Genomic DNA, 10985 nt, shown 5'->3' with positions numbered 1-10985 from the left:
GAGTCCACCTATGAGCAGTAGCTTTCCAATAACTATTGACAATACAAGAGAAACCCAGAAATGTCTGGTACCATTCCTACAACCAGCTAGAACTACATTACTAACCACCCAATCTACAGGTGATTTTTTAGACCTCCCCAGAGTGAACCATCCCAAAATGAAAACTCCACTAAAACCAATCACAATGTTTTTTCCCATAACACAGAAAACCATAAGAAAAAGGAAAAAAGAAAACGGGGAAGAAGAGGTGGTAAAAAGAGGAAAAAGAGACAACCAATAAATAATATAAAAAGGGAAAGTAACAGTTCCAGAATAGTCAAACAATCTGTTAAAATATTTAATTTGTCTTCATACAAGCTTACGGCATATGAAATGAGTTTATTGGAGAAAGGCTTATCTTTCTGCCCTGATAATACATCAAATTCTTTCAATCTCTTCTTGGACCTGCACCAGTTCACTAGGAAACTAACTATAAAAAGACATTTTGACCTCAAACTACGAAATAACACATTGGACACAAAAATTAAAGCATCAGACCTCATTTCAGATCCCTTTGAACACAAGGAAGTTCCCCCCCGTCATCGTTTTATCCCTTAGAAAATCAGGGACACCACATAAAAACGTTTCACGATCTGGTAGCAAACGAACTTAATAACATAGAAAGCAATAGCTATGTACGAAAGAAAGTAGGCAAAAAATCTCTGAAAAATAAACCCATGAACAAACCAAAAAATCTTAATAAGATGGAACAGATCGCTTTAAAGAACTTAGAAAAAAAACGAAAAAATCATTATTAGAGCAGCAGACAAGGGGGGGGGGGCCTGGTAATACAAAATTGGGTTGATTATGAAGAAGAAGCTCACAATATCCTATCAGACTCCAAGTACTACAGTATAGTAACTACAGACCCATTCCCGAGGATCACCAAAGAGTTCAATGACCTCATTAAAATAGGCTACATGAAAGGCTATTTAAATAAGAAAGAAAAAAAGTTCATTTCCATAATTCAACCGAGTAAACCGTATTTTTACCATCTCCCCAAAATTCATAAGCATCCCACAAAACCCCCTGGTCGCCCTATTGTTTCTAATGTAAACAGTCTGACAAGTAACTTATCCCATTACATGGATCTGTTTTTACAGCCATACGTAATAAAACTACCTAGCCACATCAAAGATTCAGGAGACCTTATAGACAAACTCCAAGATATAAAATGGGAAGACGAATACATATACGCCACGATGGATGTAACTGCATTATACAGCAACATCGACCACGATATCGGTTTGGCCTGTATAGAACAAATGTTGGAAAGCGATATCAACATGAAAGAAGACCAAAGAATCTATCTGATAGAATGCTTACAATTTATATTACGGAATAATTACTTTATGTATAACGGCACCACATACCATCAAATATGTGGTGCCGCTATGGGTACGAAGGTTGCACCTGCATATGCAAACCTGGTCATGGGAATTTTCGAAAATATCTTTATTACCCCCAAGGAACATCATAAGGGGAATCTAGTGGTATACTATAGATTTATAGACGACCTGTTCCTGATATGGAAAGGAGATCAAATCTCCCTTAATAACTATTGTGATGAAATAAATAACAACAAATGGGGTATAAAACTTACCTTGAATATACAAAAAGACACCATTGAATTTCTGGACCTCAAAATTGGTCATAGAGGCAACAAGATCATCACTGAAACATTTTTTAAGTCAGTGGATACAAATAGCTATTTAAACTTCCGAAGTAATCACCATAAAAATTGGAAACGCAATATCCCCTATAGCCAGTTCCTACGGATGAGGAAGAACTGCACAGATATGGACACGTATGTGAAGCAAGCAAAAATAATTGAGGACAGACTCCTGGAGAAAAAATATCCAAAAGAAATTGTCACCAACGCCAAACAAAAAGCAAGCCAAAAAAGCCAACAGGAGTGCCTACAATCTGTAAAGGAAAAAGTAAAAAAGGGTAACAGTAATAACACCAGGTTCATCACAACATATACTACCAACCATAAAGAGATAGAAACCATAATTAGAAAACATTGGCATATCCTTTTGAATGACCCTTATTTAGAAAAAAATATTTCAAAAAATCCACAGTTTACTTACAGAAGGGCCAAAACTTTAAAACAACGGCTAGCCCCCAGCATTCCTAAACAGCATAGGAAAACTAATCATACAAAGACCATAATGAGCAACACAAAAGTCTCGAGATGTAACAAAAAAAGTTGCCTATGCTGCGAAACTATGAGACATAATTCAGACATGTTCCACTCAAAATCAACGGGAGAAACATTCAGTATTAATATGAACATGAATTGTCAGACAAGCTTTGTCGTATACCTCATTGAATGCCAGTGCGGAATACAATATGTTGGCAGAACAACTCAACCCCTACATTGCAGGCTAAACCAACATCGTTTTAACATCAGTCATGGAAATAAAAAACACAGCCTGTCGAGACACATGGAGATAAAACATAAAAATGAAGGAAAGTTTAATATCATACCAATAGACCACATAACTGAAGACGTATCCAGTAGATTCGAAGTTTTAAAAAGAAGGGAAATATACTGGATCTACAGATTAAAAACCTTAAAACCCGATGGACTAAATGAGGTCACAGAAACGATTTTAGTTTAAAACCTGAACACACAAATTTTTTTTTTTTTTTTTGTCCCATTCTATTAAACTGCTTTACCCTGGAGTTTATAACGCAAGAACTGACATACAGAAGTATATAGGCTCTTCGCAGCGCATTCAATATCAAGTAGTCCACTTACCTTATCCAGTAAACTCTGAAGTGAAAACCACGGAACTAGTTTGGTCTCCCAAAGCCTCCGTAGGAGAAATTTTGGTCCCTATGTGCTTCCGTACTTGTAGTTCTCTCAACAGAGGGAAACCATTTTAGTAGTTTTTTTAAGGATCCAGACTGCATAGCGGATAGTGAGTAATCATGCAGCAAGGTATTCACTCTATCAACACAATTTAAGTACAGCAATACACTATAAAGGTTCTTTCACCTATAGATCAGCATTTTATGTCCATGATATTCAGAAAAAATGATAATTTTAGTGGTTTTTAGATTGTTTTAGAGGAGTCCCTCATTGATTGTTCGGCAATCTATTGTTAATACTGCTAGGTCACCTGGTTACCGGGTCATCAACCCACCAAACACTATTGCTTTATATATGAGCTACCAATACACACCATGTAATGCAACTGACGAAGAACCCGTTACGGGTTCGAAACGCGTTTTGCTTTTTATGTTTTTATTATATTTTGATTTTATATATAATAAAAAATACTAACGGAACGGACCTCGCCAAACTTTCTTTGATCGAATTGGGGATATCCAATAGAAACCCATATCGGAGAAACTCACTGTTCCCACACCGGACGGGTAAACCCACCGGAACCCCAGAGGCTGCAGACCGCTCCAATTTTAACAATACCTGCTATATGTGTTGTGCCATTTTGCGCAACTCAACAAGGTGAGTGTACACCTATACAAATTATTGATATCCAGCTATCCTGAGTTAACCTACACATCCAGCGCCCTTTTTTCTTGTCTCCTGTCCCCACTTTATCTTCTATACTGGAACTATACCCGCAAACAGCCCCCCTACGGCGCTTGCACGCTTGCTGCAGGAGGTACAGCTAATGGATATCTGGAGGGTTCGCAACCCACAGGAAAAGAGATACTCATGTTTTTTGGCTTCATATATGTTGCTCTCCCGCATAGATTTAGCTATAGGGAATGGTAGACTAATGGGACTAGTCACTCATGTCTCATATGGCACACGGACACTATCAGACCATGCCCCATTACAGCTTAGTTTCAATATAGGAGTCCCTGAGCACCGTCAAAGACCAATGTGGAAACTAAACCCTTATTGGCTTCCCATTCTGAACAATGTGCCCGAGATTGTAGTAGAAATGGAGGAATTCTATAGGGATAATGCACCTAGGGAAGGGAACGCTAGCATTTGGGATGCAGCTAAATCGCATCTTAGAGGTCTATACTTCAAACATATCTCCAGAGTTAAAAAGCGCAGTTCTAATCGCACAAATACGCTGAAGGGGAGAGTAGATACCACCGAAATGGAATATGTGGAAAGCCCATCAGAGGCTAACAGGGAACAGTGGCTGGAGGCACAGAAAACCCTTACTGATCACTTGCTTCTGCAGGCGGCTAACAAGCGTTTCTTTTTAAAACAGCATTACTTTATTGAGGGGGAAAGTGCGGGCCATCTGCTGGCCACAATTGTTAACGCTCAAAATGGGGCTGCGCATGTGCCGTCTTTGAGAACTGGTACTGGCGCTCTGATGGTAGATACAGTAGAAATTGTAGCAGAGTTTCAGAGATTCTACGATGACCTTTATACATCAAGGCTGAATAAGGAGAAGTCGCAAATTAGGGAATACCTAGATAAGATTCACTTACCTACACTCACAGTAGAGCAAAGAGAGACATTGGACCAGCCGATATCAGTGGAGGAGTTAGAGGAGGCACTGGACACTTTCCAGAATAATAAAGCTCCAGGGTTAGACAGCTTACCGACAGAAGCCTATAAAGAACTAAGGGAGTTGCTTATCCCAAAATTACTAGAAGTCTACCAGGCAGCGTTTGAGACTGGGAGGTTACCAGAATCTATGAGGGAAGCGGTGATTACAGTTATACCTAAGCCAGGGAAGGATACACAACTGACAGAATCCTATAGACCTATCTCGTTATTGACAGTTGATATTAAAATCCTGGCCAAGATTATGGCGCGACGTTTAATAACTGTTATAGATGGGTTGATTCATAGTGATCAATCCGGCTTTATGCCCAATCGCTCCACAGCAATTATCTTACGTAGGCTTTTCCTTAACCTCCAGTCGAAGCCAGACAATGTGGGGGGCCGGCCGGTGCTCTCACTCGACGCTGCGAAGGCCTTTGATAGTGTTGAGTGGGAGTACCTGTGGGTGGTCCTGGAGAAAGCAGGTTTGGGTCCCAACTTTAGGAAATGGGTGCAGCTTTTATATTCTTGCCCCAAAGCAAGAGTGAGGGCTAACGGGATACTGTCCCAACCTTTTGATCTAACCAGGGGGACAAGGCAGGGGTGCCCTCTGTCACCCTTGCTGTTTGCTTTGGCAATCGAGCCACTGGCGCAAATGCTGAGGGACAGTCAGTCGATTACAGGGCTCAAATATAACATGCATACGGAGAAAGTAGCTTTGTATGCAGACGATTTGCTTCTCTTAGGTGACACAGGAGTATCGCTAGAGAGTGCTATCACTACTATAGTACAGTTTGGAGATTTTTCCGGGCTCCGGATAAACTGGAATAAGTCAGTACTATTGCCTATTCATCCCCTCTCAGAAGACTCCACGGTAGCTAACACTCCTATTCAGGTAGTTAATACATTCAAGTACCTTGGAGTCCAGGTCTCAGCTAGAGTCCAAGATTACCTGCAGCTTAATTTGACCCCTCTCATTGCGAGATTTGCTACTAAAATCACGACATGGTGCAAGCTACCACTCTCGGTCATTGGTAGAGTCAATTTGACCAAGATGATATTGATGCCTCAACTATTGTACATTGTACATAACACCCCTATATGGATTCCCCTTAGATTTTTCCATAAATTACAGTCTTTGTTTAGAGAATTAATCTGGAAAAAAGGGGTGGCGCGGATTAAATATGAGACGCTGCAGAGGTCTAAAGAGGCTGGAGGTCTGGCGGCCCCAAATCCCTGGATTTATTTTTTGGCCTCCCAATTACAACATCTGAGGGGTTGGGGAGTGGAGGAGGGAAGTTGCAGCTTTAATTAGTGAAATGACACCTCACAGACCCTTGTTAGCAGCCATTGAAGCTGGGTTTCCGGTACAGGGAGGAGCTAGGATCCCCACGCTGACACTTATGGTAAAGGTCTGGGGGAAAATCAAGCAATTGATGGAGGTTGAAGGTTGTACTCCTTTCACCCCCATCTGGAAGAACCCAAGGTTACCAGAATTTTTTAGGCTGGAGGGCTTTACTCCCTGGGAACAGGCGGGTGTGAAGTTTATCCATCAGCTACACTCTGAGGGTACTTTTAAGGCATTCTCTGACTTGCAGGAGCAATTCCAATTACCACATAGCCAGTTCTACAAATTCTTACAGCTACGACATGCGTGGGATACACAAGTGACCACGACGAAACTTACCACTGGTACTGCTCCTGTGATCACAATAACGGCCACCAAAGGGGAAACTTCTGGCCTGATCTCCTTATTGTATAGTCACTTTCTTGAAGCCTACCTAAAGAATTTCCCCCTCAATTTGAAGCAGAAATGGGAGGTGGACTTGGGTCCCATCTCAGATGACCAATGGGAGGGAATTTTAGCATCAGTTCCTCAGGTGTCCACGTCTGAGGCCCTAAGGATTTCACAAATATATCTTGTTCATAGGGTGTACAGAACTCCTGCCTTCCTCTACCGCGTTGGAGTTAGGCAGGATGATGTGTGCCCTAGATGTGCCCAGGGCCCAGCTGATCATATGCACATGTTCTGGGGCTGCGCATTCCTGGGTCGCTTCTGGAGTGGAGTGCTTACATATCTGGAAAGCATATTTCAACGGACTATTCCCAAGAATCCTCTACAACGTGTCCTGGGATATGTTGAGGAACTACCGGGTAATGAGAGTCTCAGATTAGCACTCAAAAGATCATTATATCAAGCTAGGAAGCTGATAGCTCAGAAGTGGTTGAGCCCAGACCCACCTACCTTAAAAGAATATAAGGACAAAATGATTAGACTCCTCCAAATGGAAAAAGGGGTTTACCTTAAGAGGAAAGCTATTAAAAAATTCGATAAGATTTGGGGAGAGTGGCCGGGGGTGAGTTCGTGATATATTCACTATAGACTGAGGAATTGTTAAAATGTGTAGACATATCCTGATAACGAATAGAAATTGTTCATTGATAACCAGGTTTCTTACTGTCTGTAAAAAGTTCATTGAGTGAACCGTAACGCAATGTACTTATGAGACTACATGTGTAACCAGGTGGGGAGGGGGGGTTGTTGGAAGGGAGGGGGTGGGGGGGATACTGTTTTAATGTATGTAAAACTTGAAAATGTTTAATAAAAATTTATTTGATTTAAAATAAAAAGAGGCATATGATGCCGAAAATATGGACATTCCTGGGACTGTCAGGGCCCACTCAACCAGGGGGGTGGCAGCCTCATGGGCTGAAAAACGTGGGGCCTCTCTAGTCGATATCTGTAAAGCAGCTACCTGGTCTAGCCAGTTAACATTCGCTAGACACTACAGATTAGATATCCAAAGCGCCAGGGACCAGGCCTTCGGTAGGAAGGTCTTGCAGGCAGTTGTCCCACCCTATAAGTCCTCTTAATCTGGTACATCTCCTGTTGGGGCCGTCATGGGGGACGCCATGGAAAAGGAGAATTATTCTCACCGTTAATTCGGTTTCCATTAGTCCACCATGACGGCCCATATATTTTCCCGTCCCCTTTTATTTTATAAGACAGAGTAGTCTTAGTTTTGTTATTATTTAACCTGTTGTAACTGTGTGTGACTATAACATACAATAAATGGGTTGCATCCACAGCCGGTGTAGTTATTTGGTAGCCACTGGAGTGTGGATACGGGGGAGGGGCATTTAACCTCTCTGCTTCCTGTCCCTACAGAGGTCAAGGGCCATCCTCCAGTTGGGGCCGTCATGGTGGACTAATGGAAACCGAATTAACGGTGAGAATAATTCACCTTTTTTTTCCCTTTCTTTGCCTGGTCTGCTAATTGGGAGGAGGGATTAGTGTTCACACCTGATAAGTTAAGGTCTAGCAACTCACTTTTGAGCTCGCTCAGTTTTGGCTTGTGATTCCAAGTGGCTAGTGAACTTAAGTGGAGTTGAAAAAAGCGGAGTTTGAAAAAGAGAAGTCCACAGAACTGTAAGTAACCTACATATCTCTTGATTTATATACTTATCACTGTTTTGTTACTAGGATATGGCTAGCAAGATTGGTGGTATGCTCCAGTGCACACTCTGCCGCATGTATACACTGCTGGAGCAAGAGTTCGAGGGTGAATACCGCTGTGACAGATGTGCCCATATTTTTCTACTGGAAGCTCGTGTTAGAGATCTGGAGGAAGATATTGCACGGCTGCGAGCAATTGACAATCTTGAGAAGAGTCTGCTGCTCACTGAGCAAGCAATAAGTGGGGTAGAAGTGGAGGGTGGAGAGGAAAGCCAGCAGGGCCAGGTGGGTAGCTGGGTTACTGTAAATAGAGGGGGTAGGAAGGGGTCAAAGAAAAGGAAGGCCAGCTCTGACTCTGAACATCCAAGGAAAATTGCAAAATTGTGCAATGATGTAAGGACGTCAGTGTCAGAAATGGCAGCCCTAGCGGATCCTGCTCTCCCTTACAGCCGGGGGAGCAGACCAGCTAGTAGTAGGGTGGATGGGAGTGCAGGTAAGCCAAGGCAGCTAGTGGTTGTAGGGGACTCTATAATAAGGAAGACGTATAGAATAATTTGTCGCCAAGACCGCCTCAACCGTATGGTTTGCTGTCTCCCTGGTGCCAGGGTTCGGCATGTGGTGGAAAGGGTGGATAAATTACTGGGAGGGGCTGGGGATGACCCAGCTGTCGTGGTCCATGTTGGTACCAATGACAGAATAGATGGTAGGTGGAGGAGCCTGAAGAATAATTTTAAAGAATTAGGTTCAAAGCTTAAGGAAAGGACCTCCAAGGTAGTATTCTCCGGAATTCTACCTGTGCCATGCGCTACACAGAGCAGACAGCGGGAGCTCAGGGAGTTAAATGCATGGCTCAGATCCTGGTGTAGAGCAGAGGGATTTGGGTTCCTAGAGCATTGGGCTGACTTTTCACTGGGGTGCAACCTGTTTTCCGCAGATAACTTGCACCTAAATGGAAGGGGGGCTGCTGTGCTGGGGGAGAAGATCCTAGCAGGGGTGGCGGAGTATTTAAACTAGGATCGGGGGAGGAGGAAAAGGAAGGCACTGAAGGGGTAGACAGGTCAGAGAGGGGGCAGGTTATGTTGGTTGGTGGTGATGTGGGCGGTGTATGGGGGCCTAAGGCAGTGGATAAGGAGATCCACAAGTTGCAGAACAGTGGTGAGGATATATGTGCCAGTAAAATTACTTTAAATCAGATAAATAACTGTGGAAAATTAAATTGTATGTTCACAAATGCCAGAAGTATCACAGGCAAAATGGGTGAGCTTGAGGCTCTGATATTAGAGGAACAGTTAGATGTTGTTGGTGTAGCAGAAACATGGCTTGATGCATCGCATGATTGGGGTGTTAATATTCAAGGTTTTATACTCTTTCGGAAAGACAGGGCAAATAGGAGGGGAGGTGGTGTATGTCTGTATGTCAGAAGAGACTTAAAAGCGATTGTGAATGAGTCAGTGGTCTCAGAGTGTGAGGAGGCTGAAACTTTGTGGGTTGAAATTCAAAGCCAAGAGAGCTTTGAGAAAATTATTTTTGGTGTAATTTATAGACCCCCTAACATCTCTGAGGAAATAGAGGGTCACTTATATAAACAGATGGAGCGGGCTGCACAAGAGGGGACCGTAGTGATAATGGGAGACTTTAACTTTCCAAATATAAATTGGGGTCAGGGCTCGTCTTCATCTGTGAAGGGGAGACATATTATGAACATTCTTCAGGATATTTTATGGTGCAGCTTGTAGAAGATCCCACAAGAGGTGACGCATTGTTGGACCTTGTGATTTCTAACAATGCGGAGATTGTCCAAAATGTCAGTATCTGGGAACCCCTTGGGAACAGCGATCATAATATAATTATTTTCCTCTTAAACTTTAAAAAGCAGAAACAGGTGGGAAAATCGAAAACTTTGAATTTTAAGAGGGCTAATTTCCAAAAATTCAGGGCTGCAATACAGGATATAGACTGGGATCAGATACTGTCACATGGTGATACTAATGTTAAATGGGAGAAATTCAAATCTATCCTGGGTTTTTATACTTCTAAATTTATTCCAATAGGTAACAAGTATAGAGGGGCTAGATTACACCCCTCGTGGCTTACAACTACAGTTAAAAGGGCAATTAATGAGAAAAAGAGGGCATTTAAAAAATATAAATCTGACGGGTCACCTGAGGCTTTCAATACTTACAAAAAACTTACCAAAATCTGTAAAAAGGAAATCAAATCAGCCAAAATACAAAATGAAAGACAGGTGGCTAAAGATATCAAAACAAATCCCAAGAAATTTTTTAGGTATATCAATGCAAAAAAAATGGGTCACAACAGGTTGGACCCCTTTATTCTGAAAATGGGGCATTGGTGACTGGAGACCAAGAGAAGGCGGACATACTTAATAGGTTTTTTAGCTCCGTTTATACAATAGAAGAGAGAACTTCTGACTTGGGTGGTGCCAGTGCGGGTCATGCACCCTGTAATATAGAGACTGGCTGAATGTAGGCATTATCCAATCTAAGCTCAATAAAATCAATGTGTACAAAGCTCCTGGACCAGATGGGTTACACCCCAGAGTTCTTAAAGAACTCAGTTCTGTTATTGCTGTACCACTGTCTACCACTGTCTAAAATCTTCAGGGATTCCGTAATGTCTGGTGTGGTGCCAAGTGACTGGCGCAAGGCAAATGTGGTGCCAATATATAAAAAGGGCTCTAGAACTTCGCCAGGCAATTACAGGCCTGTAAGCTTAACTTTCATTGTGGGGAAAGTGTTGGAAGGGTTAGTAAAAGACTACATACTGGAGTATGTGACATCAAATAGAATAATAAGTGATAACCGGCATGGGTTTACTAAGAATAGAAGTTACACACCAAAAGAAAAAGAAAGGGGTGGAAATAGGACCACAAACCACCCCCTTAAATCGAATTAGACAAACCCATAAGAAATAAAAAGTATAGTGGAAAGTAAGGTATAAAATAGTAGAAACTTTATTACTAGAGATGAGCGAGCACTA

This window comes from Engystomops pustulosus, chromosome 7 (assembly GCF_040894005.1).
Source record: "Engystomops pustulosus chromosome 7, aEngPut4.maternal, whole genome shotgun sequence".
In the NCBI taxonomy this organism is placed as follows: domain Eukaryota; kingdom Metazoa; phylum Chordata; class Amphibia; order Anura; family Leptodactylidae; genus Engystomops; species Engystomops pustulosus.
This window is presented reverse-complemented; position numbering follows the sequence as displayed.